Source organism: Sus scrofa, chromosome 9 (assembly GCF_000003025.6).
Source record: "Sus scrofa isolate TJ Tabasco breed Duroc chromosome 9, Sscrofa11.1, whole genome shotgun sequence".
NCBI lineage: Eukaryota > Metazoa > Chordata > Mammalia > Artiodactyla > Suidae > Sus > Sus scrofa.
In genome coordinates this window covers 75,204,171-75,230,543 of record NC_010451.4, presented here as the reverse complement: position 1 = coordinate 75,230,543, position 26,373 = coordinate 75,204,171, and the positions used below count along the sequence as shown (strand labels likewise).

Below are 26,373 nucleotides of genomic sequence, written 5' to 3'. Positions count from 1 at the left end.
AGCTGTGGTGGAGGTCGCAGACATGGCTCAGATTCTGTGTTGCTGTGGCTGTGGTATAGGCCCACAGCTGTAGCTCCAATTGGATCCCTAGCCTGGGAACCTTCATATGCCGGGGGTGTGGCCCTAAAAAGCATTAAAAAAAAAAAAAGAGTATATGACTTTAAGACTTATTATAAAGCTGTACTAATCAATACCATGTAGTTTTAGCATCAAAACAGATAAATCAGTTGATGAAAATAGGGAGTTTAGAAATAAACCCACACATATTGAGACAACTGATTTTTGACAAAAGTGCAAAGGTAATTTAATAGATGGAGGGCAGTCTTTTAACAAATGGCTGATATAATTGAATATCCACAAGGAAAAAGGTGAACTTCAATCACAACATATCCAAAATTAACTCCAAATGGATACTGACCAAAGGTAAATCTAAAACTATAAAATATCTAGGAGAAAAATCTTTATGCTTTTAGGAGATTTCTTAGAGATGCCACAGAAGCATGATCTGTTTTAAAAATCGAAATTTGGATACAAATGAACCTACTTGCAGAATAGAAACAGACTCACAAACTTTGCAAACAAACTTATGGCTACTAAAGGGGACTGGTGAAGGGGGGTAGGGATGGACTGGGGATTTGGGATTGGCATATGTACACTGAGGTATATGGAATGATTGGTCAATGGGGACCTGTTGCACAGCACAGGAGAACTCTACCAAATATTCTGTGATAATCTATGTAGGAAAATAATCTAAAAGAAAATGGATGTGTACATGTGTAACTGAATCACTCTGCTGTTCAGCAGAAATTATCACATTTATGGCAATAAAATTAAAAAAAAGAAAAACTGGACCTGATCAAAATGACAAACATCTATTCTTTGAAAGACACTATTAAGAGGTCTTTATATTTCATATATCTGATGAAGGGCTTATATCCAAAATTTATTAAAATTTCTCAAAGCTCAATAATAACAAAATACATATTAATCCAGCAAAAAAAGGGGGGAGGATTTTGATCAGAAACTTCATCAAAGAACACTGATGGTGGCAAACATTCTCAGGAAAATATGCTCAACATCATTAGTCATAGGAAGTGCAAATTCAAAATACTAGATATGACCACATACATATTAGAATGACTAAAACTTCAGGTTTTGATTATACTACTTGTTGGCAAGAACAGAAAAAAAAAAAAAAAACCTGGAACTCTGGTAGAAATGCACATTTAGGAAAATTTTAAACATATATGTACCACATGTTCCAGTCTTCCCACTCCTATTTATCCAAGAGAAAAAAAATCTATGAAATTATACAAAGATTGTATGTAAGTGAATGCTTATATCAAGTTTCTTTTCATAATCTCCCCACCCAGCAATCCTGTCCAAACAGAGATGTCAGTCTACTGGCGGACAGAACAAACTGAGGTACATCTAGACAACGGAATACTACCCATCCACAAAGAGAAATGTAGAAGTGATACACAAAACAAGGATGAATCACAAAATAATTATTCTGAGTGTAGAAGACAGAACCCACAAAAAGAGAGAAAGTATATATTTTACGCTGCCATTTATATAAAACTCTAGAAAATGCAAACTAAGCTTTAGTGAAAGAAAGTGATCAGTGGTTGATGGGATAATGAGAGAGAAGGGGCAGAAGGGAGGAGATGATGGGGGGTATGAGGGATAATTGAGGATGTAATATCCATCATCTTGATGGTAGTGATGGTTTAACAAATATATTACACAGGTCAAATTGTATAGTCTAAATATGTACAAGTTATTATATGTCAACTTTTTAAAATATATGGTCCTCTCCAAAAAATTTTAAAGATGTGGTAAAAGACTAAATATGCCTGGTGAAGAGAAAGAATCTAAAACAATTCCCAGGCTTCTGGTTTAAATACCCAACTGAATGATAGAGCTATTTCTGAGATGAGAAGGAATGGAACAGAACCACTAGAAGTTCTAGGAGGAGAATGAAGATCTGAGTCTTGTTTTGGATAGAGTGATTCTAGATTTATGGTGGAGAAGAACATACTGAGCATGTTCCAGTACAACAGTGACAGAAAGGGGTTTCTCAGAAACTGATGGAAGAGAGTAAAATAGCAGGATAGTGGCATATAAGCTGCAAAGTTTTAGGGATTTTTTTCATGAAAACCTGGGGGAGCTATGTCTTAGGGAACTAAGAAAGGCATAAACCATGGACCCCTGCATTCTATCCCCCAAGTATCTGTGTTATGAGACCTTCAGGAGAAGTGATGTGGAGGAAGTCAAGTTTGCATGAATGCAATGAAGTAAAGAAATGTTCAGTTAGCCAGTATGTAATGCTAAGTTCCAGATGACACAATTAAAGAGTTTGGAAAAGAAAGAAAAGAAGTGATATTGCCAAAAGAGGTAAGTATTACAAAGATCAGAACACTGAAGCTGATAAATTGAGGATCTTGCCTAAAAGGATGACAAAGAAAAATAGGGATTTGAAGATTGCTATTTTAGTTTTGGTCACTGCATGGAGAATGAGTCGCACAGAATTCAGACTTGGAGATAGGGGAAGTAGATACAAAACTGGGGAGAGCCATTTTTTCTCTTCTTGATCTACAGGGAGGGTGATGGCTATGGCGACTGCCAGTGGGGCTGACTGCCTTTGTCTACCCAGAAGAAGGGGGTTTGTGGGTATTTGGGTAGGTAAGGTTCCTCATATATGAGTGTTCTGCATTGAGTCACTGCTGCAGCTCTCTGTAGAGAGGTGGAAAGGAGGTTGTTGAAACCATTTGTTAATTATGCTTCATCATGTGTCCAAGACTGTGAAAGATGCAAAGGAAGCTAAAAAATTCTAACAGCCTGTATGTGCATGACAAAAGTTAGAAAGTACTATGAAGTGTTATCTATTTATTTATTTGTCTTTTTAGGGCCGAACCTGTGGCATGCGGAGGTGTCCAGGCTAGGGGTCTAATCGGAGCTACAGCTGCTGGCCTACACCAGAGTCACAGCAATGCCAGATCTGAGCCATGGTTATGACCTACACCACAGTTCATGGCAATGCCAGATTCTTAACCCACTGAGCAAGGCCAAGGATAGAAGCTGAAACCTCATGGTTCCTAGTTGGCTTCATTTCCGCTGCACCACGACGGGAACTCCCTATGAAGTATTATTTAATTAAACACCAAATAGAGTCAATCTAAATAAGCAGGAGGGATAAGAGTATGGATGGACAATGTAGGTAAAGGTCATCAGAGGAGCTTCCTAGAAATAGAGCTTTTAAAGAAGTTTAGTGTTTAGCTAGGAGAAAAATAAGTAAGTAGACAACAGAAAAGAGAGAAAGTGTAAGTAAAAATCCCAGGGCTAGAAAATGTATGGAGTATGTGCATGGTGTGTGTGTGTGAGAGAGACAGAGAGTAGGGTAAACCCATATGTCTTGGAGTTGACAAAGGGAGAGAAAGGCAATAAAATAAAGGTACTCAATGTTAGGATGGGGTAATGTGAAATAAAATTGGGATAGATAAGATGAGTACAGATTATCAAGGATCAAAAATGTAGACACGACCTGACAAACAGTAGGAAGCCATAATTGATTTGACCAAGGAGCTGAATGAGCAAAGTAGCATTTTATAAAAATAAGCTCTGCATTCGTGTACAGGATAGTCTGGAGAGGAGATAGGCAGTTTTACAGCTCTGTAACAGTGCCTTTGACAGTCAAAACATTTTAAAGTCTTTGCGGAGCTAAACTAAAGATCTCCTAACAACGTATCATTTTCTTTCTCTCCTTTCAAAGGAATGCTGACGTGGTAAGCAAAATAGTTTCACCATGTCTTTGTACTTTCTTTTTAAAAGGAATATTAAAGAATTGCTATGCTCTTTTAATCTGAGGAACTCAGTATACAGGGACTTTAACTTCTATCTAGGAATTTTATTATGGGAAGCTTTCCTCTCAACATGCATACCAGTTATTTTTCCTTGATGCCTTAAAAATTAATTTCCATTTTGGTGATTTTTTATCTTATCATGAAGAAACTGATGAGGGCTCCCTGCCTAAGAATTCAAATGACTAAAAGTTGAAGGCTAAAACCTTTAAGATTAGAGGAACTATGGTTATTTAGTGAAGACTAAGGGATAACTTACAACTTTCCCCCCCAGTGGACATAGATTTATTTTCTTACATTACATAGTTTTATCACTTACTAAAGATAAGGCAAGAACAAACACATTTGTCTTGAAATAGTTTCAAGGGGAATCCAGAAAGAATCTTCTTATAGTAAGTTATACACTGGAGCAGATATGAGGAATGCTACAGATCTTCTTAGAAGAGTTTTGCTAAGGTTATAAAGGTCCAATTAGAGTTTAGGCAAGACTCAAACATGTTAAAGGCAGAGGTCTATGGAAATTAGGGTTAAAGAAATATTAAAATATGATATCTTTTAACTTTTACATTTAAGAGAGGCTCAAATTTGAGGGAATGACTGGCAGTCCAGTGAGGTGGACATCATAAAAACATATTCTGCAAGATGAAGCCAGGTGTAATAAACCACTTAAGGAGTATGGAATCTCAGTAAAAGAAAGACACAATTTTCAAATTCTGAATATAGGATATTTTCTGTCACTCACATTTGCTTTCCAGCTCAGTTCCCATCCAATACATTTTTAAAAGATAAATGTTAAAAAACACTGATGAGGAGTTCCCATCATGGCGCAGTGGTTAATAAATCCGACTAGGAACCATGAGGTTGTGGGTTCTGTCCCTGGCCTTGCTCTGTGGGTTGAGGATCCGGCGTTGCCATGAGCTGTGGTGTAGGTCGCAGACGTGGCTCGGATCCCACTTTGCTGTGGCTCTGGAGTAGGCCGATGGCTACAACTCCGATTAGACCCCCAAGCCTGGGAATTTCCACAGGCCATGGGAGCAGCCCTAGAAAAGGCAAAAACAAAACAAAACACTGATAAGATTCTGCTGTACAGCACTGGGAACTACGTCTAGTCATTTATGATGGAGCATGGTAATGTGAGAAAAAAGAATGTATACATGTATGTGTAACTGGGTCACCTTGCTGTACAGTATAAAAATGATAGAACACTGTAAACCAGCTATAATGGAAAAAATAAAAATCACTATAAGTGAAAAAAACTAAAAATAAAAAAGAATAAGTAAAAAAACAAAAACAAAAACACTGCAAATGCTTTGACTTTCACTTTTGTTAGTGCTGCATTCTGCACTGCTCTGGAACTCCTCTATATAACAGTGAAAGGTCCTCCTCCACTATATTGAGTTTTCAGGAACATTAAGAAAGTACAACAACCTGGGTGGCTTAAGCAAGAAAAATCTGATTGTCTCACAGTTCTAAAGGCTAGAAGTCTGAAATCAAGATGTCAGAAAAGTTGGTTCTTTTCTGAGGGATGTGAAGGGGAATTTGTTCTATGCCTCAATCCTAGTTTCTGATGGCTTTGGGAGTTCTGTCACCTGGAGATGGCATCATCTCTGTATTTTCGCATTATTGTCTGTCTCTGTATTCATATTTCCCCTTTTTATAAGGACATAGTCATATTGGATTAGGACCCATCCTAATTACCTCATCTTAACTTCTTAACTTGATCACCTACAAGACCTTCTTTCCAAATAAAGCGACATTCACAGATCCTGGGGGTTCGGACATCAACATCTTTTGCAGGGAACAATTCAACCCATAACACCCACCATCACTGACCTCACCATTTACCATGATGCAGCTTTGGCACCAAGAGAGTGCCAGTGCTTCTGAAATAGAGCAAATCAAAGTGTGGGGGCAGTGTAAGGTAGAATAGAAACAGAGGAATTGCTGGCAACAAATTGAAAAATTTTAAAGTGTTAAGTGGATTAAAACCATTTGGTGGATATGTAGGGACAATAAAAGCCCTCCAGTTTGAAAAGTCTAAAGCAAATTTTACCTAAAATCTACCAGACATAAAATACTTGGAATGCTAATTATAATGTTCCCATTTTCCTGGAAGGACCTAGATGTAACTTTTTTTACTTTATTTAAAATACGATATGGGGAAATTGGTCTTGATTCATCATAAGATTCTGTTTACCTTGGGAAAAAAGGCTGTTGCTTTAAAAGAAAATCTTTTTAAACCTTTAGTTTTCTCTTTCATCCCCGAAAGAGAAAGAAAATCACTATATTCATCACGAATATGCTACTGGGAAAATACTGTAATTAAGCCTAATTTATTAGGAAACAACCAACAACAAGGACAACATCAGACTCTGGAAAGTTTTATGAAACCTAATATACTTACATAAAAAAAATCTCTAAGACTTAACCCATTTTCTTTCTTTCTTTCTTTCCTTCTTTCTCTCCCTCTCCATTCCTTCCTTCATTCCCTTCCTCCCTCCCTCCTTTCTTTTTTTCCAGAAAAGAAAGCACTGGGAGTTGACACTGACCTTGTAAATAGAGGACCCAGTTTCTGTAAAGCAAATTTGCAATTTCTCACAGCTAAGAGGTGTAGAGGTCAATATCAGGATCCAGGTCTTCTAATCCTGTTGCCTCACTTCATAGCGCCACAAGTCATTTGCACTTACAGAGCAATTCCCGGACTATATTAAGTTGTTCTTATTTGTACCAGTTAGGAATATTTTCAATAGCAAATAACAAAGTAGACTAACCAAAGCTTACATAGATAGGGTTTGGAGGCAAGGGTGGTTTGTGTTTTAGTTTTTTGCTTTTTAGGGCCGCTCCCAGAGCATATGGATGTTCCCAGGCAAGGGGTCAAATCAGAGCTATAGCTGCCAGTCTACACCACAGCCACATGGGATCTGAGCCACATCTGCGATCTACACCACAGCTCATAACAACGCTGGATCCTTAACCCACCGATCGAAGCCAGGGATCAAACCCACATCTTCACAGATACTAGTAGGATTCTTAACCCACTGAGCCACAACAGGAGCTCCTTTAAAAAAAAAAAAAAAAAAAAAAAAAAAAAGAGCATTAAAAGGCTTACAAATTAGTAAATTAAGAGAGAAACAGTCTTCAAGTTAAGCTTCCAGGAGAAATTTCCAAAGCCTTATCACACAATTAGGCTGCCTGGGAGCCTTAGGCAGCTGCATGAAAGGAAGGCCTACCAATGGCTGCTGACACACCCAGCCACTGCTATAATTGCATCTTATGCCCCTCTCCCCACTTTTCTCAGTTCTGAAACCAAGTTTTTCATGAGTGCCTTTCTTGGGCACAATCTAAATTATATCCAGAACTCTAGCAACACTGGGGTCTGAAAAGTGTTAATGCTAGCTTTCCAGCCTTTGCAATTTAGGAAGATGTCTAAAAAGATTACTGACTAGTTAAAACCATAGTATCAGCCATGATAAGCAAAACAAAGTGAGCAGAAGTTTCAAACTCGCTCATATCAACTTATGAACGCCTAGCCTTTGGCCCTTCATGCAATGTCATCTAAATGACAACACTAAGTCATACATTTGCCTAGGACAATTCCCTCCAGACATGCTTAGTTTTTCACCATTTGCTGTCACCCCTGTACCAGACCCACCTCATAAGTCTCCTCAGATCCAAGTGGCCTCATCTGTCCCCTGCTTGAGGTGCTACTTGCCCTGACTCCTGATTCCTAAGAGCCAGCCATCAATGGTTGACTGGCTCATGCAATTCCAATGATTGTTAAACTTGGAAGACTCATCATCTAACACTGGTCATCTCAGCCTCCATCACAAATCCTTGGGAGAAAAGGCCAGGCCTTACTATGCCCTCCACCACTTTCATCATGGCAAAACCACAGCAACTCCAGGGACTAAGTCCAATGCCACCAGCCTTCTGGAGGGAAGATGGGAAAGTTAACACCCTGGCAAATGAGAGATGAGAAACAGGAGACAGAAAGGAGTCCACAGAAAGACTTTTCACCCTTCTTTCCATGAGAGGACTGTTCTGAGATGCTGTAAATTCATGACGTCTCTCTGGAGATGTCCCCCAGAACAGAGCAACCACTTGCATTTCCTATAACTTGCTCTCCCTAACATGATTTTTCATCTGTTTCTAGCCTCCCTTTTTTTCCTCACTCTTGCTTCTCTAGGCTTGCACTCCACAAGAAAACACGTGCTTGTAAGATTAATCTCAGACCCTTTTCTCAGGAACCCAGGTTAAGACAACCCCTTCGAAAACAGCAGCCCCTCAGCATAGAAAGATATTTTCTTTTTACCAATTACATCCAATTCCTTCTCAAAATGTGGCTCAAAAGATTCCCCTCCAGAGAAATCTATATTCCACTGATCATTTCATTACTTCTTATTCAACCTCATTTACTCTTGATTTTTTTCACCACTGTTTTCTACGATTATATTAATTTGTGGTTTTCTTTACGTCTTTTGCACACACAGTCACCAGCAACGCTCACTTGGGTCCCAAGAAAAAATAAGATGGAATCTAGGTGATAAGATAAGGTCTAACCTCCTCTTTCGTGCTTCTTCTGGTTTCTCTTGCTCACAGGAGGCCGTGTCCAGAGGCCTGGCACTCAGCGCTTCAAACCAGTAGTCCTCCTGCAAAAGGGCTGCATGGACACCTCAGCTCGCTGTGTTCAGAAGATCAGAAGCTCACGTCAGGCCACTGCAATTCAAAATGGTGGTGGTGGCGGGGCTGCGTGAAGGAAGCGGCACCTGGCCCTGCAAACTGCGCATGCGCCTGAGCGGTGCAGCTGGACCAGCAGCAGGAGCACTCCAGCCCCTCCCAACACTGAGGTCCCTTAAGCAGCCCCGCCTGTGGCTTGTGGAGCAAGTGTGTGCTTTAGAGGCAAGCTCACACCTCTCCATTCTGTAATCAATCAATAAAACTTGCCTTTTCTCCTGATCCCCACTGGGTCCTGTTCTGACGGCCCTAATGGTACCAGGCAGAAGGACACCTGTTGGAGACCAACTTGGGAGGGTCAATAACAGCATTAGGTCTGACTTACTCCCTTCCTCAAGCTGTTAAGAGCATGGACTGTCGCTTTTTTAAGATACATTTTCTCAAGGGTTCTGCAACAAGAGTGAGTCCGATGTAAACATGGTGGAGAGGAGGTGTTCATCTTCTCTTCCCTACCCCGCACCTGGCCCTTCCCTGCCTCTATCAGCATTGCTTCCAAGCCCACTTTGTCATCCTGAGGCCTTCCAGCCTCTCCAGGGCCAACCTGCTGCACCTCCCTCCCAGGTCCTACCCTACAATTGTAATTATCTTCCTCTTTGCCTGCTATTCTCTGTCTACAGCTCAGCCTCAAAGAGCAGCAGACTTGGTCTGGGTCCCATTCTCCATTACTTGGCTGAACAACAGTTTATGCCAAGTTATTAATAACTAAAGGTGTATTCATGTATTTAAGAATATCCTGTAAGTAGCTGCCTTAAATCAATGTGGACTTATTCTAAAAATGGAATTTAGGGAATTCCCGTTGTGGCGCAGCAGAAATGAATCCGACTAGTATTCATGGTGATGCGGGTTCGATTCCTGGCCTTGCTCAGTGATTCAGGGAATCCGGCATTGCCGTGAGCTGTGGTGTAGGCAGGCAGCTGTAGCTGATTCAGTTTCTAGCCTGGGAACTTCTATAAGCCTCAGGTGTGGCCCTAAAAAGAAAAAAAAAAGTTGACAATGGAATTTAGACAATATAGTAGGTGAATAACCTCCATATGCCATGGGTGCGGCCCTAAAAAGACAATAATAGTAATAATTGCAACATTCAAGAACTGCCATATATCATGTTACTGATTGTTAAGTACCAAAGAACCAATCTTTTTCTAGTGTGATACTATTATTTTAGTATTTTAAAAAAATATGAAATCTGAATTATTTAGGATCTTGAGAAGTACCTAGAGAGTTAAACCCGGCATTGAAAGGGAGACTCTATGATCTTTCAAGGCATCTGGGCTAGTAAGTGAAAAAGGTTGGAACTCCACACAGATTTTCCCAGATCAAATTTCTTTAGTTCTACTTCTTGAAAGAAGTTTTTTTTGTTTTGTTTTGTTTTCTTTTTTGCATTAACCTGCATATCTAAAGGAGGAGAGCCTCCCTAAAAGAGAATTATAAAGAACAATGACTCAGTCTCACCCTCAAGATATCTGCACTTGGAATGGAGTCAGGTTGACAGCAAAAATAATCAGTGTTCAGTGGTAGAAACTTCTTATCTGTGTGATTGATTTGCTTTGTTTGTTTGAACAAAGGCTGTTTCAAAGCAGAAACTAAGAACTAGGCATCTTGCAAACTGACTGCTGGGTCTTAGGAGCAATAACTACCGCTCACTGTCAATAAAAATATTGAAGTCTTTAATAAAAATTAAAATTTCAAAAAGGGTATCTTTGTATTATCATATAGAGATAAGATCATTTGTAGATACAGAGAAAGATATTTGGATTTAGTATATATTTATCTCTTTACTATTCTTCCATCTAGTATAAAATATAAACTAATGGCTAGAAAAATTTTACCCCAGTCTAGGCTCACCATCAAAGGTGACATCATTGATACACTTGGTTCTTAAGAACAGATCTTCCAAAAAATCAAATAATATAATTCATTTTCAATTTTTAGGATTAACTTTATTCACTTTATGTAATGTTTATTTGGTGTGATTATTTTTATTGTTTCCCCTGCTATTCTACTTAGAATGGTAATGTGTGGTTAATATTTATATTTTTGAAATTTAAGTTTCATTCAATGTTATTTAATATGTTTATACATTTTGTAGGTGAAATGTACCAGATATTTATATTCAATGATTTTTAAATTTTTTTCTGAATTCTGAACACTGCTTTTAAATAAACAGATATTAATATCAGGATATTAATACATTATAAAATAAATATAAAAATACCAGTACCTCACTCTGCTCCAATGGTGTCATCATGATTTTCTGTGACTCTTCTTAATAGTGCCATTTAAACTGTCACCAGCTCTAGTTGGCTTAATTGGCAAGTGAATATTCAGTAAATTTTTTCAGATACTCCCTTCCCAGTAGCTCTCTTTCCACTGAACCACCCACTATTTCTACTTACCCTGCAACCTTGGAAAGGGGAAAACAGTTTTCTCTTGAGCATCAAATTGTGCCTAGCACTGGGCTACATGCTTTACAGAATCAGCTCATTTAAATCATTTGTGTGGTCCTTGATAAACCCCCCATTGGATAGTTGAAGAAATGGACGCTAAATGGGGTTGAATAGCACACACGTAAGTGTCACATTGCTGGAAGTCATTAGCGTCTTCTGGGCCAACCCCAGTGTCCTTGTCCTTCTGCTTCACTACGTCAGGACTCTCAGTCTCCTCTCTGTGTACTGAATCTGCAGAAACTGCTTTATTGCACACCTACACAAGATACTTTGTTTTTAAGAACTTGAAGTATTTTTCCAATAATTAAATAGGATTTTATCTTCATCTAAGTTGGAGCTTGGGGATAGAGCACCTTTATGATTTTCTCATTCCCTGAGGGCGGGGGGTGGGGTAGGGGGGTGAGTGGGCTGTCTATGAAATGACAAAAATGGTAAATGCCTAAAATAGCAAAAGGAATGTGGTGAAACAGCCCAGAAAACATTCTGAGAAGCCCTTCATGACAAAAACAGAAACATGAGGACATAATGAACACAACATTATGCTTTCTCCTAAAGCAAAAATCCAAATTGAGCATCTTACTTGCTCTTTGATATTAAAACATGTGGACATTTTCTGAATATTTATTTTCTTCAGGTGACTAGGAGTAATGATACCTTCCATTTGTGAAGCACTGACTGTTTGCTAAGCACTTCACATTTGTCAGCAGTTTATTGAACACTGTGAACTCAGCAGGGTTCAAACTCCATAGGGTTTTATTTTTCTTCAATTACTGCTCTAAAACATGCTCCACTGCATCGCCCCTTCCCAAGACTTTATGGCACCTCCAGCAGATGCCAGTTTTCTGACCTTTTCAGGTTGTAAAAGATATACTCCAGTGCCTTCTATGTCCATTTTTCATCCGATTTAAATGTCCATCTTCTTCCCTAGACCCAGGAACAGCCCTGAGGTATGAATGTGGGCAAGGAGAAGGGGCATCTCTAGATGCTTCCCCCCAGCCTACACCCCCACCCCTGTCCCACACACAACTTCTGAGTCCTTTGCTGTGTTAAAGAGAGGAAGACAGAATTCTCAAAGGGAGCAGAAATGTTTTTCCTTATCATTGCCATTATGATCTCTGCCCTCCCCCATGGCAACCATCCCAATATCACACCTCTTGGGAGACACCTGAGGATTCTCTGGAAGGTTCTTTGGCAGCCTCTTCACTGCATGGCCACCTCTTATAGGAAATCAGCTCCAGTGGACATTTTCCAATCTCCCTCAAATCCCACCCTTATATAATCCACCCTACAAACTTTCCCTGCTGGGTCTTTTCTCTTAGTCACACTTTAGGATAGGGTTCCATCACAATAATTCAAGATTTCCATGGCATCCACTTGATCTACACAAGACTCATGCACCTTTTTCCTGTCAGATAATGGGAGTGTGGCCTATCCCCCTACTGCTCATTTTCTCTACACTGAGTTCTCTCCCTAAATCTCTTTCCCATTGCTTAGATAGACAAAAAGTACAGTTTAGCAAATTCATTCATCGCATAAGCGGGTATCCAACTAAAAAATGAGATTCCAGGCTCGACTGCCTGCTGGTACCCCCTCCCCAGTCTCTACAGATAATTCTCTTGGGGCAGCCCATTGGCTTATTTTAGAAGGAGCACTCTCCAAGAGTAGAAGATATGGAACTCTTTCTGAAGCTCAGCACTTTTCTCAGATGAGATTAACGAGTAGGGAGTGATAACTGGGGCAGAAAATGAATTTGCCTCTTAATAAATCCTAATCATCTATGTGTCCTCTAATTATCATCTATTTGCCCCCCACTTTGTAACCAAGTTGCCAGTCCTGAGACAATAAGAAAAGTCCCATTCAGTAGCTAATCAGATAGGCCTTGTACGTAACTCCACACAATTCTGAAGGATAGCTATTGTTACGATTAGGAAAGTGAAGCTCAAAAAATGATCAGTGTTATACTGTGAGGGCAAGAGAATTTCCATCACCTCACACCATGCCTGGTGCATAACAGGGCTCGATAAATATTTACTGAATAAATAATGTGAACAAACAGCCCAAGGTCATACTTAGGAAATGGAAAAACAGCATTCAAACTCAACGCATCTTGACCATCAATATCTCCCTAAAGTGTCATCCTCGCACTAACGCTGATTATAGCCACAGCCCAGTTCATAACAGTTCCCTCAGTCTGACTCAGACATATCTTTCAGTGAATTATCTCATTTCTCTCCCCATATGGGAATCTAGCCCCATGAGGGTTCCATCCACATACATGTGAAGCCAATTAGCAGGTCCTGAGCACAGAATGAGCTTATCTTGCCTGGGCTTGGCTTTCTATATTTTGCAGATGCATATGGTTGGTAAAATCACTCCATGGAAGAATCTTTAACTTTCACACAGATCATTCTCCCCTGAGCTTTTCTATTTTCAGTTGCTTAATAAGCAACAGGGATCTGTGTGACATTTATCGTCTCTTAATTACTGTGGATTCTCTCTCAACTTCAGTGCTATAAAGACTGATGAGTTACTTATAGGGACTTTAAAATTATTGGATGGGTGGATGGATAGGTGAATAAATGAATGGATAGATGGATGAATTGGGTGAATGCCTACATTTCAGATAATTGACACCATGTAAATGTATCATGGTTAATCTCAATTCCATAAACCAAAAAAGCAGTTGAATCTTAGAAACTTAGAGAACTATGCAAATAGTTTTCAAACAGGAAGCGATGCCCTATACAAATATAGGGATATATTAAAAGCTTACTTTAAAATATCTATTTATTTACTTACTTACTTACTTATTGGCTGCTCCTGCAGCATACAGAAGTTCCTGGGCCAGTGATCAAACCTGCACCACAGCAGTGAAAACACCTGCTGATCCTTAACCCACTCAGCCACCAGGGAACTCCTAAAATATTTATTTAAAAATATTACTATAAAGGAAGAAATATTTTAAAATATTAGGTTATAGAGATGAGCCAAATGAAGACATGGAAGTTTAGGAAGACCTCAAGGAAGTGTTCCTCTGAGAGAAGGTAAAGGTTTTCTCACCACTTTACCTGCACTTACTGAATTTTAAGCAATCCTTGTGTTCTTTGCCAAAGCTCCAGCAGAGGGCTAACTTGGGAGGGCAGCAACTCAAACTCTGCTTGTACCTGTATGAAATGGGAAAGGTTGATGGCTATTTTTCATAGCCTGAGGCTGAGATGCCAAAGCATGAAAGTAGAAGGAACACATTTGCATTTGGCTTTGGATAGTGTGATTACAGTTGTCCAAAGATATATAGTGGTTTCTGATAATCATTTAAACACTAACCAAGAGGTTGAACAGTGCAGAAAAATAGTCTGTAGGCTTGGTTTGGAAGGCTAGGGGAGCAGGGAGGAGCGGTGGCCACCCAGCACCTCACAGTGTCCCCTGCTGAGGCGGGAGAGAGGCCCTGGTCTCTGTTCTTGGCATCAATCTGACTCTCTCATAAGTTTCTGGCAACCACCCAGAGAGAACAGTGTGTTCCCTGCTGAGTATATACAGGACTTCAAAAACATGTTTGTGTGTGTAGCCCAGTAGGGAGGGCCTGGATTAGTCACTCCTTGTTAACTCCTGCCCCTCCAGAGTGTCAAGAGGAAGACTGTAGTTAAGACCTGCTGCTCAAGTCCCCACAAGCTGGGCAGGTCCTTGGGTCCTGGCTGGTCACATTGCTGGTGTTTCTGAGATGCTCGAATAACGGGTGCAGAGATCAATTTTAGGGAACCTGAATGTTCCTACAGACCATGGTCCAAAAAATCTTCTGTGGCAAGGAGTAAATATCAACTAAGTGTCGGCTAACCTGCTATTATGGTCACAAAGGTCTCCTTTTGGATCCTTGCACCTGTTTTCCAGGGTTAGCTCTTCCGGCTCAGCATGATTACTCACCCTGTGGGAACTAAGATAACGCAGATTAGCTCCAGTCCTGGGTACTGACAGCCTGAAGGGGCTGATTCACTCCCTCTCCCTCACACTGCCTTTCCAGAAGAGCACAACCTGAGCAGAAGGAGAGATTAGTCAGCCTGACCCCAGGGGCCTCTCAGGGGGCTTTTGGAGTTTCCAGTAAACAGAAAAGGGGTTATCGGAATGACCTTAAGCTCCTGGGTCCTGTGGGAAGGCAACCCAGGTCCACCTGTCTTGGACTCTAATAGCAAACAGCTGCCAAAATATTGTGGAGTATCTTAAGGACAACCCAATGTAGATCACAAGATTTCATTCTTACAGACCTATTCCTGTAGACAAAATAGGTCCATTAAAAGGGGGGCACTGTAGAACTTTCTGAGGTCAAACTGTTAGAATTTCTTCATCTTCGAATATATCCAGCACTTTCCTAGTACTGTCTTGCACTATAGTTTTCTGAATGCACAGTCTTGTGCATTCACACACTGCCTGCTCTGCCTGCCCAGTAACTTTCTCCTCATTGTTATAATTCCGTTGGACTTCTCCATCCTGCTCTTTCATTAGTCTGTCAAATTCAACTTGTCCACAATTATAGTCATGTATAGTGGTTTAGAAACAAAAAACATAGGCATTGATATGGGATGGAACGAACTTGAAGCCTCTTATACCTCTTAATTAGCTAAGTGATCTTGGATAATTGCATAACCTCTCTGTACTACAGTTTAATTGTCTGTAAAATAAACATAGCAGTACTTTCATCATAAAGTTGTAGTGAAAATTGAGTTAAAACAAGTAAAATGATTAGCACCATTGTATTTGCCATATTAGATTTGCCGTAAATAATAGTTGAACAAACAAGTGAAGTAACACCTTTAGGGTGATTCTAATATTTAGTTGGTCAAGCTATTAACAACAAAAAAATGGCAAAATGTGAAATACAGAATTTGAGAAGCCTAGAGTTGAGCAGCAATTTTGACAGTTAGAACCTAGGTGACCCTGGTCAAGTCACATAACTTTTCTGATCCCTAATTCCTCACATATAAAATAGGGATGGTGATTAGTAGCTAACAAATGCTGGCTGTGATGTGTCAAGCATTATTGAAACACTTTAGAAGTGTTATAAATAACTAGGCAAAGATTTAACAATCATTTCAGAATAATCACTGATGACAGATACTATAACATTCTCCCATTCATTCATTCATCCATCCAATAGTTATGTAACTCCTACTAAACACTAGGATTTGATGGTATTCCCACCGTGGTGCAGTGGGTTAAGAATCTGACCACAGCAGCCTGAGTCACTGTGGAGGTGTGAGTTTGGTCCCAGGCTGGCAGAGTGGGTTAAAGGATCTGGCATTGTGGTAGCTGTGGCTTGAGTCACAACTGTGGCTTGGATTAAATCCCTGGCCGGGGGAACTCCATATGTTGCAGGTGTGGCCATAAAAGAAAACAAGCAACTAGGCATTGAAATTCAAAGAGAATAGATTGAAAAATTCTTGAACAGGCAGTCCACCAAAGAAGAGAAGCAAATAGCCAATAAGCACATGTAAGTGTTGAACATGATTAGCTCTCAGAGAAATGCTAATTAAAACTACAAATTCATATCCCCACGCACCCATCAAAACAGCTAAAGTTAAAAATATTAGGCTGACACCACTAAATGTTGACAAGAATGTGCAGCAGCTAGAACTCTCACATATTGCTGATGGGAATGAAAAAAATGTCCATCACCTGAAAACTGTTTGGCATTTTCTTACAAAGTTAAATATATGCCCAATTGACTGACCTTTGATGCACTCCTTGATATTTACCCAAAGGAAATGGAAACATGTTTACAAAAAGTCTTGGGCAAAAGTGTTTATATATAGCAAGTTTATCCATTGTGTTAGTCAAAGTTCTCCAGAGACACAAAACCACTAGGCTATTATTTATATATACAGAGAGAGAAAGATTTAAGGAATTGGCTCATGTGATTATAGGGTCTCTCAAGCCTGAAATATGCAGGGCAGTTGGGAGACCCAAAAAGAGTTAATGTTTTGGTCTTGAGTCTAAAGGCAGTCTAGAGGAAGAATCCCTTCTTCCTCTGTGGACCTCAATCTTTTTTTCATAGAGTCTTCAACTGATTGGGTGAGGCCCACCCATATTATGGAGGGTAATCTGCCTCCATGATATGGAATATAATGAGTTCAGTACAATCAAAGTCTACTGATTTAAATGTTAATAACTTCTAAAAAAATAACTTCATGGCACCATCTAGATTGGTGTTTGACCAAATATTTGAGTACCACAGCCTAAGTTGATACATAAAATTAACCATCATCCATCATTACACCAAACTGGAAACAACCTAAATATCTATCACCCAGAGAATGGATAAACATATGGTTGGTACATTCATACAATGAAATTTCTACTAAGCAATAAAGAGGTACAAACTACTGATACATGGAAAAACATGATGAATCTCCAAAATATTATATTAAGAGAAAGAAACTAGACACAAAATAGTATATATTGTATAATTCCATTTTTATGAAGTTCAAGAACGGGTAAATCTAACTTCTGGTGATAGAAACAGCATAATGTTGCCTATGAGAGGTGAGAATTTACTGGAAAGAGGCAGAAAGGAACATTTTGCGGTAAAATATGTGTTCTTTAGCTTGATTAAAATGTTGATTACACAGGTATATACATTTATAAAAATTCATTCATTATATATTTAAAGGAGGTGCATTTTGCTATATGTAAATTTTACCTTTTTTTTTTTCTTTGCTTTTTAGGGCCGCACTTGTGGCACATGGAGGTTCCCAGGCTAGAGGTCTAATAGGAGCTACAGCTGCCAGCCTACACCACAGCCACAACAATGCAAGATCCGAGCCGCGTCTGTGACCTACACTACAACTCACAGCAACGCCAGATCCCCAACCCACTGATTGAGCTCAGGGATCAAGTCCGCAACCTTGTGGTTCCTAGTCGGATTTGTTTCTGCTGGGCCACGATGAGAATCCAATTTTGCCTTAATGTTTTGAAAAATGAAGAGATTACAATCTTAAAAGAAATTTTTTTAAGAAGGTTACAGCCTAGTTGGGGAGACAGTAGACAGATTGACATTTACAACATGATATGATCAGTGAGGCACTTAATCTAATTAGTTTATTAAGGCTTTAAAAAGAGTAGATGGGAGTGGGTACTCATATTTCTTAATGAGGTCTGGGACTTTGACTATCATTATTCAACTTTGAATCCCCAGAACCTGATTCAGGGTCCAGCTCAACAAATATGTGTTGGGTAAGTTCTATGCTTACGCGTGCGCGCGCGCGCGCGCGCACACACACACACACACACACACACACACACACACCCACACTCTCTCTCTCTCTCTCTCTCTCTCTCTCTCTCTCTCACACACAGAAACTAAACATCAGGCCAATAATTATCACCTGCTTTAAACTTCTTCCCGCTTTTTATTTACAAATGTATGAACCCTGAGTCTGTGAGAACCTCGAGAACAGAATCCAAGGATGGCAAAAAGATTTCACCTTGCCCATTAACTCCAAGTACTTGGCAAGTCCAAGGGGCAGTCTACATATGGCTTTGAGAATGACTCTGAGGCTGGGTGTGGGTTCAACAGGGGAGAATATCTTAATTGGTTAGAATTGCCTGCTACAGGTGTGAAAAGTGACATGCCACACTTTCTCTATCTTAAGAGAGCTCAAATTTAAGCGCCATGTAATATTTAAATAAGAAAGGTAAACTACATATAGAGGGAGAAGATTTTAAGCTGGCCCTCTCCTAGGGTAGAAAAAACATGTAATGGCCGTTGAAAACCAACTCAAATACCAACATCTTGTGACAGGGCCTGTCTTGATTTAGTTAAATATGTCCTATGTTTGAAACAGGCAGATTTCTTCCTGTGGGCTGCAATACATACTGATGGAAACTAAAAATCTTAAAAAAAACCAAAAACACTGATGGTATATCCTTGAGGAGATTTATCTGTACATTATATTCACTTCTAGCATGGGGTCTACGAGTTACTTATATAAATCTAGAATTCAGTTGGAAAAGTCAAGCAGGGTAGGACTATAATAATAATCACCATTTCTTAAGAGTTAACCATATGCCTGGCATTGTATTAAAAACTAAAAATGCTCACAAGATTTTATTTACTTCCCCAGCCACTCCACAATGAGGCAAGTGCTGCCCTTAGTGGCAAAGAGAAAAACTGTCTCAGAGAGAATCCAGGGCAGAGAGGAATCGAAATCTGGTGTGGCTGACTCGGTTTGTTAGTTTGTGTGGCCAGCTATTCTGCTAGTTTATCTCAGGAGGCAATTCTTCTGTGCTTTTCTAAAAGGGAGACCTCACCAGTAGAGTTTCTGACATTGCAGCAATATGTGGGATGCTAGGAATCCGACTGGGTGATGGGGCCCTTTCTCTGGCATTGCCAGGGTGGACTGACTCATTTTGGAAACTTTTCTTGTTACCTCTTTGGTATGTTTTGCTTCTGGCTTGACTCTGATCTCTAACTTGAAATTTATTGCTAAAAAGAAAACAAACTCTTTCATAATTGTGGCTTTCAGGCTGGGAACAAAGATCCAAAGAATTAGACAGGGAGAAAGAAGCACAACATTTCCTAGTTTTTGAATGACTTAGATATCCCCTTCATTCATCAAAGCAAATTTGCAAAACATATTGGTCTCATCAGTGACTGACATTACCCCAAAATACACCAGCATGACCTCTGCATAGTTCACACTGAGATACTGGCCAAGCAGAAGTGGAAAAAAAAAATACCCTCAAGACAACAAACAAGAAGGGGAAGGAGAAGATGAGAGGAAGAGAGAGGAAGAGAGAAAGGGAAGTTGGACAGAAAGAAGTGAAATCAAATGAATGGAATTGCTAATGAAATTGTTGATTTCAGTGCTACACAGAGAGGAACTAACTGCAATCTTGATTTTTCTTCCAGGTTATGTAAACACAGATTAAAGAAAAACTGTCTTTTTAAGATCTATTCCTGATTCCCACATCTCTCATCAGTAAAGGGTAGAGCAGGTGTGTTTGAAACTGTAACCAAGAGATTAATAAATGTTGCCATGGAATACCTTTTTGTCTTCCTTGAGCTTTCCAGTTTAGTTTTCTTCAGAGCTGCACTTTTTTTTTACTTTTTTTAAATTGAAGTATAGTTGATTTATAATGTTGTATTCATGATTCAATTACACATACATACATACATACATATGCCTATATGTACATTATTTTTCAGATTCCTTCCCATTATAGTTTATTATAAGATATGGAATATAGTTCCCTTTGCTATACAGCAGGACCTTGTTGATTATCTAATTTATATACAGCAGTATATAATCTGCTATTTCCAAACTCCTAATTTATCCCTCCCCCACCCTTTCCCCTTTGGTAACTGTAAGTTTAAATTCTATGTCTGTGAGTCTGTTTCTGTTTTGTAAATAGGCTCATTGGTAGCATTTAAAAAAGATTCTACATATAAGCATGATTTTTGTCTTTGTCTTACTTCACATAATATCTAGGTATTATATTATCTAGGTCCATTCATGTTGCTGCAAATGGCACTATTTCATTCTTTTTTATGAACACTGAGGTGCATGTATCTTTTCCAGTAAGACTTTTCCCTGGATAGGTGTCCATGAGTAGGATTGCTGGATCATATGGCAACTCTATTTTAGTTTTTTAAGGAACCTCCATACTATTCTCCATAGCGGCTGTACCAATTTACATTTCCACCAACAGTGTAGGAGGCTTCGCTTTTCTTCACACCCACTCTAGCATTTATTATTTGTAGACATTTCCTGATGGCCATTCTTAATGATATGAGGTGGTACTCCATGGTTTTGATTTGCATTTCTCTAATAATTAGTGATGCTGAGCACCTTTTCATGTGCCTCTTGGCCATATGTATCTTCTTTGGAGAAATGTCTATTAAGGTCTTCTGCCTATTTTTTGATTGGGTTGCATATATAGCTGTAGGAGATATTCGTGTATTTTGGAAACTCATCCTTTGTCAGTTGCATCATCATTTGCAAATATTTTCCATTCTGTAGGTTGTCTTTTCATTTTGTTTATGGTTTCCTTTGCTGTGCAAAAGCTTATAAGTTTAAGTCCCATTCGTTTATCTTTGCTTTTATTTCTTTATCTTGGGAGACTGACCTAAGAAAACATTGCTATGATTTATGTCAGAGAATGTTTTGCCTATGTTCTCTTCCAGGAGTTTTATGGTGTCATGTCTTATATTTAAGTCTTCAAGTCATTTTGAGCTTATTTTTATAACTGAGATCTGCCTGTAGTTCCACATAGCTCACATTTATGGTAGTGAGAAAACTCTCCTACACTGCCTCCTTCAGGCCAAACTGCCAAGAGCAAAGAACCATTAACGAAGTTGGCTTGGAATAGTTCACCTCAACAAGTTTGTACCACAGAGAAAAATCATTGCAGTTAAAATGCAATTAACAGCCCAGAGTCCATGCCATGAATGTCTTAGAAACTCTATGTGTCTTAAGGTATATGCTATACAATGCTCTCCAATAGCAGATGAAGGTATCATCTGAGCATTTATTGGGGTTCAACCATACCCAAGCCACTTTAGAAGCTTGACATGCATCATTTCATTTAGTTTTCAAGTCAAATCAAGTACTTAATCACTACTATCCAAATAAAGAAATTGACACTCGGGTTAAGAAAGTGGCCCAAGTTCACACAATATTAAGTGTCATAATCAAGATTAAAACACAACTACTGAATTCTAAAAATTTATATTTTCTGCCCTGTTCCACACTGTATTGCTAATGCAGGAGAGGAAATGCTTTGCAGTTTCTTTGTATGTATCTTTATCATAGAACCAGCCAGAGTTACTCAGAAACAATTTGCTGCTGCCTAAGCTTTTCCTGATGGATCATCCAAAGAAGAGGCTTTTATTGTCCCTCTGACTTCAGCAATATTGGGAGTTCTGGAGCCCCTGAAGGACTGTAATTATGTCAGTGGTTCTGTAAACAATTTATCACTTGAACACTGCTGTGGCAAGAATTATAAGCAATTCTCAAACTCAAAATTTTGTCTGTTCCTTCATTCTCTTTTTTTGCCCTTAAAAAAAAGGTTTTATTTTTTTCCCATGCAATTACAAAAAAAATTTAGGTTTTTTTTGATATTAAAAGAACACAAGGCTATTATTCCTTTTTGCTAAAGTAAATTATTTTGATTGGAGTGTTTTATATAGGAAGAAAAGGGTTCATTAAGCCCAGGTTTGGATTTTTTTTTTCACATATAAATCTTTAGAATTATATTTTTTTTCCGGCATGGAAAATGAGTTGAGGGTAATAGTAAAGGCAATTATCTGTATTAAGCACCATGAAGATGTTCTTAAAATTATAAAATATTTAAATGTTGTATCATAATTATTACTGTAAAAGTTTCAGGGTTGGAAAAGGATAATTATAATAATAATAATAATATCCCCTTGCTTTCCCATGGTGCTTCCCTATGGTTCAAGACATTTTATAATTTGCTCCCACCCATCCCTGCCAACCTTATTCTCTACTCTTTACAACAAATGTTCATCTTCTACCTGCATCAATCTTGTCTAATTGGTGACGGTAAACAGTCATTGCATATTACAGCCTTAACCCTACACTAAGGTTACTCACCTTAAGCTCCACGCCTTCCACTGCCCTACCATTACTCAAATTATTACCAAACTCCACTTTCTTCAGGTTGCAGGTAAAGTTCATCTGCCTGACCACTGGTGCACATTGGTCTCTATCTTCAACACTGAGAGCATTTGCCATCTGGACCACCACCTGGGCTCTCACTGACTTGTCACAGTCTTATGTGTATTTTTGCATTTGTCAAGGTAGGAGTGATTGAAGAGAGTTTCATCAAGGAGTATCTATAGAAATGTAGTAGCAAGGAATGATGAAGCACCTGGAACAAAGGCAACAGGAGGAAGCCTTGACTAGCTTAGATCTGAAAGGAACAAGTGGAGAACAATAGCTTAGGAGAAGGGCTCCTAACAGGAGCTGTGGCCTTGAGGAAGGAATTCAGTCACCATCAAGAGGAGCCCAGCAGAAAAGGAGCCAAGAAGTGTCCCAATCTCCACCTCCTCTGCTCTTCACTCTCCTGCTGGTTTTCACATTAACCGAACCCACCAAGAAGCCAGGGGAAAGAAGTTCAGTTAATGCAGACCATGGAAGTCATCCTGCCAGGATCCTGAACAGAGGAGAGGGAAAGTTTGTGTGTGTTTGTGTGCTTTTTTGGCCACACTTGCAGCATAGCTAAGTTCCCAGGCCAGGGATCAAATATGAGCCATGGCTGTGACCTATGCCACAGCTGCAGCAATGCCAGATCCTTAACCCACCATGCCACAGCAGGAACTCTGAGAGTCTGTGTTTTGAAAGGCAGCTGAGTTTATTTGTCTTGCGTCCTGAATTAAATTGATTATAATTTCCATTATTTCTCACCTCTTCTCAATCAGAGACTTTCAGGTTCCTTGAAACCTGAGATAGGGCAGAGAGCAAATGTCTTTCCCTTGTGATTCTGGGCAATGTCTTTAGCTCCTGGACACTGAGAAGCCCTGGTACCCAAACTTCTACTTTAAGATCACCTGCAACACTCCATGATGATAGTTCTGTGCTTGATTAAGCACTAAGAACAAATCCACTGGTGTCTTTCATTTAAAAAGTGCAAGGTGGCATCATTATTTTATTTCCTTGGCTGGATTAGCATACATTTGCATAGTTGTTATCCAATATCATTGAGGCATACTTCTGAGAAAACCAATTACCAAAGAAGTAATTTCAGCATATCTAATCTACCTAATGTCTCTAAAATTAAAAAATAAGAAAGAAAAAGGAAAAAATAAGAAAAGAAAGAAAATAATCAACTGCTTCTTGGAGGATGTTTTTGCAAATTTCATGCATTGCTTCTCATTGGTGACAAGTGTGACCAAACATAGGAAGAAGGCAATTTATCACTGAAATATGGGTTTTGAAAATCACTTCTAATCAACCATTTTATGCCAGGCAGACAGAATAACAGAATAATAGCTCAGTTAGATAGCATCTAATTTCAAAAACCCACTGTATACTTTTTTATTCTTATTTATTAGAGAAAAAAAAAACCCAAAAAAACTTTGAGCTACTGAAAGTTAATTTGGCAGTGACTTGGAACCAACACCCGCCTCTTCCTTCCACATTTTGCACAGAACCACACAAGTATTAGTACTGAATAAATTCTTGAAAGTAAAAAGACAAATGCAATCTTTCAATCCTCCCTGTTTATTCATTCTTTTATTTTATTTTATTTTTGCTCCTTTTTAGGGCTGCACCCATGGCACATGGGGGTTCCCAGGCTAGGGGCTGAATCAGAGCTATAGCTGCTGGCCTACACCAGAGCCATAGCAACTCAGGATCCAAGCAGCATCTGTGACCTGCACCACAGCTCATGGCAATGCCAGATCCTTAAACTACTGAGTGAGGCCAGGGATTGAACCCGCATCCTCATGGATGCTAGTCGGGTCCGTTAACCACTGAGCCACGACAGGAAATCCATCCCTGTTCATTCATTCTGATGTACAGTAATGCTCATTGCTGGGACTCTCAATGCTCATCTATATTCCTCCTGCTGCAAAGTTAGCCTCCTCCTACTCTTCCCTCACTGAAGACAGAAACAGCTGATCCACCCTCTTTATCCACATGATACATTTACAAGTGACTTGACAGCCTTCATGAAATAATGAAAGGAGTCATTGCATCCTTGATAAATCCACTTACAAAAGGGAAAAGTTTCACAAGTTAATCAATTTGCCTGCTTTCTAACCCTCCACATCAATGTTATTTCCATTTCCATCTCCATCTCAAAAAAGCCCAAGAAGCTCAGGGACCTAGTTTGCCTCATTCCCCCATTGATTTCCAGCTACCAGTAAAGTGCCTGGCACACAGTAGGAGCTCAACATGTATTTCCCAAACTGAAGGAAAATCTATCATGTACTACTTTCAGCTGTAGCTTCACTCTTAGAAAATATTACCCACTGGTAGAAAGCGCTCTGTAAATAATAATGATTATGATAACAGCAAGGACAATGATAATAATAAAATGCTTACTAAGTGTTGTGCTCTATTCTATGGACGTTAGGGTACTACCAGTTTAACCCTCTGATGAGGTTCCTGGCACATTATTCCCATATACAGCACCTTGGTACAGTGACTATTTTGAGCTGAAGGAGTTTAAGAAAACAGCTGGAACAGGAAGATCACTCTGACCGTTCCCATCTCTTCTTCCCTGAAACAGGTCATAAGATGCTCCTGTGGGAGGTGCTGTCCATATACCTGGAGGAAAGGAGCATCCTTTTCTCTTAAGGGACAGCAAGAATTCTAACAAATAGGCCCAAGTTTCCCCCAGTTTACTACAACAACCTCATACTCCTTAACCTATCATCTTTCAACACAACTGCAGACCCATCATCAACCCTAGCATAAAAATACTCAAGTCTGTCTTTTCAGGGGCTTCATTTCCTTATAATGGCTATGTCATGTAAAACTTGTATCAAATAAATGTGTATGCTTTCCTCCTGTTAATCTGTCTTTGTCAGTTTAATTTTCAGACCCAGCCCAGGACCCTAAGAGGATCAAGGAAAGCTTTTTCCTCCCCTGCATTTCAAAACAATCATGTAAGGGAGTTCCCTTCATGGCTCAGTGGTAACGAACCTGAGTAATATCCATGAGAACTCAAGTTTGATCCTTGCCCTTGCTCAGTGGGTTTAGGATCTGGTGTTGCCATGAGCTATGGTGTAGGTTGAAGACACAGCTCGGATTCCGTGGTGTTGTTGTGGCTGTGGTGTAGGCCAGCAGCTTCAGCTCCAATTGGACCCCTAGCCTGATATAAAAGTTGTGTGAGGTAGGTACCATTATCATTTCCATTTTACAAATGAGGAAATTAAGTCATGGAGGAAGCATATCATTTTCCCTAGATAATGGGTCAAATAAGGTTGAGTGTCACAATATAAAACCAGATAAACCAGGAAACAGAGCCAAAACTCTTAATCTAACTGTAAATGCATCTGTTTATGCTCCAAAGGAAGTGACAATGAATTCCTTCCATGTATTAGCTATGGTGTCTGTGTTTCAAGGGAAACAGGCGAATAACTGGATTTTTCCAAAAATTTTTGAAAGTGTGCAGTTTAAAACTTCGAGTTCTTCACAAACAATCAGATGAATAACAAAAATATAAGGCTCAGCTGCTTTTTCTAACACTGATAACCCAGTGCAAATGGTTTGTTACTTTTCTCATCTTTACAATCAGCTTTTGACTGCTGTGTTCCTTATTAGAAGCCACTGGGTTCAGGAGGGAAGGAGAAAGTTGCAATGTAACACTAATGA

At 39.3% G+C, this 26,373-nt stretch overlaps 1 protein-coding gene and 1 long non-coding RNA gene across 10 annotated transcripts in view; both read right to left on the bottom strand.

Annotated features, from left to right (window-relative positions):
* The window catches only part of LOC106504960, a 71,985-nt gene extending 54,698 nt beyond the window's left edge, over nt 1–17,287 (bottom strand). The window contains exons 1-3 of one of the 2 annotated variants that reach the window (XR_002347048.1): nt 14,107–17,287; nt 8,421–13,955; nt 6,886–6,918 (exon numbers count right to left, since the gene is read on the bottom strand). This is a non-coding gene — a long non-coding RNA (uncharacterized LOC106504960). Of the gene's footprint in view, nt 1–6,885; nt 6,919–8,420; nt 13,956–14,106 lie in introns of those variants that run through there. The other variant, XR_002347047.1, reaches the window with a different exon arrangement.
* ASB4 (ankyrin repeat and SOCS box containing 4) overlaps nt 1–26,373 on the bottom strand; it is a 227,253-nt gene that overhangs the window by 107,076 nt on the left and 93,804 nt on the right. The window lies entirely within an intron of this gene.